General features: G+C 40.5%; 1 long non-coding RNA gene across 1 annotated transcript in view; it reads right to left on the bottom strand.

Moving 5' to 3' along the window:
• Window positions 1-1,414: 1,414 nt before the first annotated feature.
• The window catches only part of LOC136324337 (uncharacterized), a 138,732-nt gene continuing 132,916 nt past the window's right edge, over window positions 1,415-7,230 (bottom strand). The window contains exons 2-3 of the long non-coding RNA XR_010729072.1: window positions 4,577-4,643; window positions 1,415-1,936 (exon numbers count right to left, since the gene is read on the bottom strand). This is a non-coding gene — a long non-coding RNA (uncharacterized lncRNA). The remainder of the gene's footprint in view (window positions 1,937-4,576; window positions 4,644-7,230) is intronic.

Raw genomic sequence — 7,230 nt, 5'->3', positions numbered from 1 at the left:
AGTTGCTGGCTTCAGCAAGAGGTCACTCACTCTTCTGTAGCCCCCCACCCCATCAAGGCACATCTGAGAAAGCAATCAATGAACAATTGAGTGCTACAACAAAGAATGGATGCTTCTCATCTCTCTCCTTTCTTGTCTGCTGTCTGTCCCTGTCTGTCTGTCTCTCTCACTAAATATATATACTGTATATAAATATATATAATAAATATATATATATGTGATACATAAATATATATAAAATATGTATATTTAGCAAGAGAGAGAGGATTGGTTAAAATTTTTTTTTTCATTTTTTTTTATTTTTTTTATTCATTTTGTTTTAGAGAGGAGAGAGAGAGAGAGAGAGAGAGAGGAGAGACAGAAAGAGAGAAGGGAGGGAGGAGCTGGAAGCATCAACTCCCATATGTGCCTTGACCAGGCAAGCCCAGGTTTTGAACCGGCGACCTCAGCATTTCCAGGTCGACGCTTTATCCACTGCACCACCACAGGTCAGGCCGGATTGGTTAAAATTTTTAAAAGCATAGTCCAGGTAAAATAATAATAATAATAATAATAATAATAATTCTTAAAGCCTGGCTTCTGCATGAATCCACTGATTTGAAATTTCTATCTCAAGATTAAAGAGGAAATGCAATTTACTGGAAAATAGAAACCCAAACCACAACTCTCCACTGTTAGCTGTATTAATAATAAATAGGTCTGCATTTGACCCAAGGAGACTTGGGTTGTACCCCAACTTTATTGCTAATGAACTCAAAACCTTTGAGCAAGTCATTCTCACTCACGACCTCAATTTCCTATGTTGGACCAGGATTTCTGAATGTTTCTATCGATCTCATTTATATTCTGTAATTTTGTGATCAAGTGCCCTGAAGGAAAACACTGTCCTTTTCATTCAGCATCTAGCCCCCTGAGTACTTTATCCAGCACCCCAGGTGCCACAGGGTTTGTCTACTCTGGTGGTGGGAACAGGACCCTTCCCAGGCCTGTGTGAAGTCCAGGGACGGCCCCGTCTGTGCTTGTTGCCCTGGCCGGGGTTAGTCTCCTCACATGCACGAGCTGGTTAGTGTGCAGATCTCCAGTGCTCTCCCTCTGTGCAGTTCTTTTCCTCTGGTACCCCGGGCTGAAGACTCCAGTTCCCTTGGCCTTCAATAAAGTCCTATCTTTCTCTCCCCAACTCAGGGAGACCTCCAGGCTTTGCCTGGTTCCCCTTGCTCATACTGGAGCCTAGAAATTCTCTCCAAACAGTAAGCTGGGGCAATGGCAGAGCTCACTTAACTTGTTTCTCCTCTCTTGGAGATCAGTGTCCTACACTGTCTGTCTCTGAACATTTTTTTTCATATGGTTTATGGTTATTTATATCTCTAAGTGTGTGTGTCAGGGGAAGTATAGATCCAGTCCCCATTATTCCATCCTTCATGAAGCGGTCCACTGGTCTCCTTTTGATTCTACCATCCCCCATTCAGCCACTCATGAGATGGTTCTTCCAATGCCATCTTCTTTTGTCCCTTAACAATGCCTGCCTTCATATTTTCTTCCTTGTCCTGTTGCCTCCAGGTTGTACACTGGCAATGGAAATAACTTTATTATTTTATTTTTAATCAATAACCATGGGGAATTAACTTTTTCCATTGATCTATGTTTATTATAAATTGCTGCATCAGCCACTACTTCAGTTTAGTATCGATTCCTGGTATAAACATGCAACTCCCTGAGTTTCCGATCTGTGTCAGGGTATTACTGCATTCCTAGCATTCAAATTCACTCCTTAGTACCATCTCTGGTATCACCACTGTCCCATTCCTCTTCAGGCTCTTTATATTCTTCACGTTCATTCGTCTTCATTCAAAAATGACTGTGGAGCATCTACTGGTTTAGTCTTGTGTTAGGCCCTGGGAATATAGCAGTGAGCAAAGAAGCCATTGGTCCAATCTGTCTGAACAAGGGAAAAAGACATTAATCAAACACCCATTTGTATATTTGTAAGAATACAACTTTGAAGATTTGAAAATGACAGATAAAATCATTTTCAGCCTGACCAGGTGGTGGTGCAGTGGATAGAGCATTGGACTGGGATGTGGAGGACCCGGGTTTGAGACCCCGAGGTTGCCAGCTTGAGTGTGGGCTCATCTGGGTTGAGCAAAGCTCACCAGCTTGAGCCCAAGGTCACTGGTTCGAGCAAGGGGTCACTTGGTCTGCTGTAGCCCCACAGTCAGGCACATAAGAGAAATCAATCAATGAACAACTAAGGAGCCTCAACGAAGAATTGATGTTTCTCATCTCTCTCCCTTCCTGTCTGTCTGTCCCTATCTGTCCCTCTCTCTGACTCTCTCTGTCTCTGCCACAACTCCCCCCAAAAACCATTTTTCAAACACTTAAAAAAATAGTTGAGTAGCTGATAAAGAGGAAGAAATGATAGGTTTAATATAAAAGTTGTGCAATTGCTTCAGAATAAGCTACAAAGGACATCTATATCCCTGGGGTCACAGATGATGGTTTTCAACAGACCACACGTGAGAGGACAGGAAACAAACCCAGAGCTCAAGGAGGAACGAGGCTGGGAACCCTACAGGGAGAGGACCCTAAGGAGTGATGCCCCGGAAGTGAACTGGCCAGACTTCATTCCACAGATGAGGTCACTTCAGTTTTACCCTTGGCTCTGGGTGAAACAGAAAAATAAAACAGGCTCCTCTGAGAGTTCATTATTACAGCCTCAGTCACCTCATATTGGGGCTTGGATTTAAATATGAAAACCAAAGATCCTCAGGCCAAAAATGTAATTTAACGTATTGCTGACCATTCATACAGAAAATAAATGCAAATGACTGTTTAACATAGAACAAGATGACAAGCTTTCGTCATCATAAAAGTACACTGAGATAAAACATTGCTACTATCAAATTTGTAAAATATATCAAAGTGCCTTTTTCCCATTGCTGATGAGGTTGTGGAGAAACAGACATTCTCATATGCTGCTGAGGGTTTTATAAAATGCTCTGGCCCCAGTGGAGGAGAAGATCTTGTACTATTACATATACATTGACTATGTACACATCAGTTCTGTCTCTAGGAATCTATCCCAAAGATATGCCATAAAAATACAAATTGATATCAGCACATGACTAAAAATTTCAGCTCTAAACAATTTATCAATTTAATCCCAAAGGAAGGGAAGTAAAAGCAAAAATAAATAAATGGGACTATATCAAACTAAAAAGCCTCTGCACACCAAAAGAACTGACAACAAAACAAACAGGCAGCCAAGTAAATGGGAGATGATATTTTCAAACAACAGCTATAATAAGGGGTTAATATCCAAAATATATAAAGAACTCACAAAGCTCAGCAACAAACAAGCAAACACTCTAAATAAAAACTGAGGACTTAAACAGACACTTGTCTCAAGTGGACATAAAAATGGCCAACAGATATATTAAAAGATGATCATCTTCATTAGCTATTCAAGGAATGCAAATCAAAATTATAATGAGATACCACCTCACACCTGTTAGATTGGCTATTATCAACAAGACAGGTAATAATAAGTGTTGTAGAGGCTGTGGAGAAAAAGGAACCCTCATCCACTGCTGGTGGGAATGCAAATTAGTACAACTGTTATAGAAGAAAGTATTTTGGTTTCTCAAAAAATAAAGAATAGAACTACCATATGACCCAGAAATCCCTCTACTGGGTATCTACCCCCAAACTTGAAAATACTGATATGTAAAGATACATGGACCCCCATGTTCATTGCAGCATTGTTCACAGTTGCCAAGACATGGAAAAAACCAATGTGTCTCTTGATAAAGGATTGGATAAAGAGGATGTGGAATATATATACAATGGAATACTACTCAGCCATAAGAAATGATGACATAGTGACATTTACGACAACATGGAGGAATTTGAGGACGTTATACTGAGTGAAATAAATAAATTAAGTAAATAAATAAGTATAGATGGCATATAAAACTGAGACTCATGGACATAGATTAAAGTGAAGTAGTTACCAGGGCTAGGGGGGTGGGGGGAAGGAATGGGCCAAGGGTGTAAAAAGGGATGAATATAAGGTGACAGAAAATGATTTGACTTTGAGTGATGGGTATACAACATTATCAACAGTTCAAATGCTATAGAAATGTTTACTTGAAACCTATGTACTCTTATAGCTCAATGTAACCCTGTTAAATTTAATTTTCTGAATAAAGTTTTTTTTTAAAAAAATCAAGTAATACATCCATACCCAAAAAAATGTCAGCTCTACTTGTAATAGGAAAAGACTAGAAACAACCCAAATGCTGATAGAACACTAGCTGAATAAATGATTGAAAGGAAGCTGGTAGAAATAGATAAGGCAAATACTAACCACAGGAAAGGGGAGTAAAAACATTCATTTTAGACAAATTAGAATTTGACAAAAATTCTAAGAAATATTATGAGATAAAAATAAAAATTATAAGAGACAAAGAAGATCACAGCATATTAATGAATGGTTAATTTGACCAGAAAGAGATACTATTTCTAACCTTGCATATACTTAATATCAAAGCTTAGAAATATGTAAAGCAAAACTTACTAGAATGCAAGGAGAAATCAACAAATCCACCAGCATAGTAGAAGACTTCTAACAGTGTACTCAGGAACTGCAGATCAAGCAGAGAAAAATCATAGATTGTAGTAGAGATGGTTGCTTTCCCTCCAATATCTCATTGTTCTTCTTTTAAACAGGGATGTGATGATCCAGAGTGAAGATTACCTTTCCCAGCTTTCCTGATACACAGGTGCAGTCAAGCCATCGAGTTTTTGCTCAAGGGGAAAGTGCCAGAGTGCTAAGGACACCTTCTCGGACCTGCACTTAGAGGGAAAGGGTTCATCTCCTCTTTGTTCCTCTGGCAGGAACGGAACGAATTAGAGGTGGACCACAAGGTGGTGGCTCCGTGTTGAGGGAAAGAGCAACAAAATAGAGGTGAGGGGGCCCTGAGCACTGCAAACACCCTGGATAGCTTATGTGATAACTCTGCAAAGGAAGTAGGCTCATGTCTGGTTCGCATTGTTTTGGGTCTCTGATACAAGTAAATTTAATCCCCAGAAGTAGATTTGCAGGCACAGAATCAAGGTGACATTTGCTTGGAAGGCGTGTTGCAGGTTCTGAGAATGCAGACAGCACAGGCCGGAAACCTGGGGGCCTGCAGCAATTCACTGGGCCACTCTGTCTCCTCAGATACTTCAGCAAGTTTTTCACATGCTGACGCAGGCTTTCCTCGCAATTCCTTTATTTTGAATGACTTCTGGGAAGCTGCCAATAAGTTGAAGCAGAGCAGGATTGGCAGAGCACAGAGATCATTAATAAAACACTCGAAATGAAAAACTCTGCTTAAGTTAGTACTTTACAGCCTTTCTCATATTGTGCACTCTTAATATGATACTCGTGTAGCGCACAGATCACATGAATGAGGCTGCTCATAGCCAGTGTGACCAGTCTGCATGCCCCGTTCATCCCAAATGGGTTAAGGGGAACAATATCTTGGCTGTCTTTTTCACCTATTTGAGGCTAAATGGTGTGCCAGTGCACTGCTTGACTAGCTCTGTTTTACATAAGATCTTTGGCTGCAGTCACTCTGACATGGAACTGACCAGAAGCAAGCAACCTAGGAAATCGTAGAAGAAAATTTTGCCAAAGAAACCACAAGTTTAGTTTATGCAAATATGTGCTTGTTAATCTTGAAAACAATTCCCAAGCACCCAAGTCTGGATGAGCAGAACTTGCAATAATATCATTCATTGCCTCACTGCAGAGGTAAGTAAACTTTCCAAAGGCTACTCCAATGAAAGCATGGGACAGTTAAGAGGACAGGGAAGCACTCTTTAATGGTGAAGTCAGGGGACAAAGGACAAAATGGATCCTGCCAGATGCACAAAACAATAACTGCCACATGGCCTGACCTATGGTGGCGCAGTGGATAAAGCGTCGACCTGGAAATGCTGAGGTCGCCTGTTCAAAACCCTGGGCTTGCCTGGTCAAGGCACATATGGGAGTTGATGCTTCCAGCTCCTCCCCCCCTTCTCTCTCTCTGTCTCTCCCTCTCCTCTCTAAAATGAATAAATAAAAATTAAAAAAAAATAACTGCCACATGGGTTAAGCAGTATCTTCCTCCACTGCCAGGACAGAAAATCGCAAGGCCTGCCCAGTAGCACTTAATTTTTCTGAAGGAGGAATGACTCCTGGGTATCACTTTTCTTAGTGAGGAGTTTTCATTGCAATATCCTACTCATTCTCCACCACCTTGTGGGGTGGGGTGGGGGTGAGGGAATGAGGGTGAGCATATAAATAGGCTTCATTGCTGGTGGCTGGGTCCTGGAGAGGCAGACCTGATGGAGCGAATGAGGCATCACTCAGGAGTTTACACGCCATGAATGGATTATTGTCCTTGGGGAGAGAAGGTTGTATTATATGTGGTAAGAAGTGTACATGGGCATAATCGGGTAGTCATACTAAGTGTCTATCATATTAGCCCAGGATTGCTTATACTCACACTATTTTGGGAGAGAGAAGTAACCTCTTTCTTAAGACACAGACCTTTAGGCCTTTACTATAGCAACCTGGAGACATGTAGAAGAATAGTCCGATAAGCTATTTTTCAAATTACAAAAGAACAGAAACAAACAAACAAAAAAAAAACACCTGTAAACAATTAAAATATCCATCAAGAACAGAATGGGTAAATAATTGTGGTTTGTCAGACTGAAATACAGTATAGTGGCGAAGAGCACAGGAATAAACTACATGAATCTTCAACCATGCTACAAGCATGATGTTGAGTGAAAGACAACTATAGAAAAATGAAGAATTTACATAAAGTTTTAAATAAGCTAAAACTAAGGCATCATTAGGTATACATTCATAGGTTGTATAACCATTGTGATGGTTAATTTTGTGTCAACTTGACCGAGCCATGAAATACCTAGATATTTTTTCCAACATCGGTGCTTCTTTGAGGGTATATTTAGATGAGGTTAATATTTAAATCAGTAGACTGAGTAAAAAAAATCTCTTCTTTATGTGGGTGAGCATCATCCAATCACTCAGAGGCCCAGCTGGAACAAAAAGGCTGATTCTCCCTTGAGGAAGAGGGAAGTCTTTCTGTCTGGTGACCATTGAACTGGGATATTTTTTCCCCCACCTTCAGACTCACACTGAAACACTGGTCCCAAGCCTGCTGGCCTCAGGGC

The sequence above is a fragment of the Saccopteryx bilineata genome, chromosome 2 (assembly GCF_036850765.1).
Source record: "Saccopteryx bilineata isolate mSacBil1 chromosome 2, mSacBil1_pri_phased_curated, whole genome shotgun sequence".
Taxonomy (NCBI): Eukaryota; Metazoa; Chordata; class Mammalia; order Chiroptera; family Emballonuridae; genus Saccopteryx; species Saccopteryx bilineata.
Note: the sequence above shows the minus strand (reverse complement) of the source record. Positions and strands in the feature narration are given on the sequence as shown.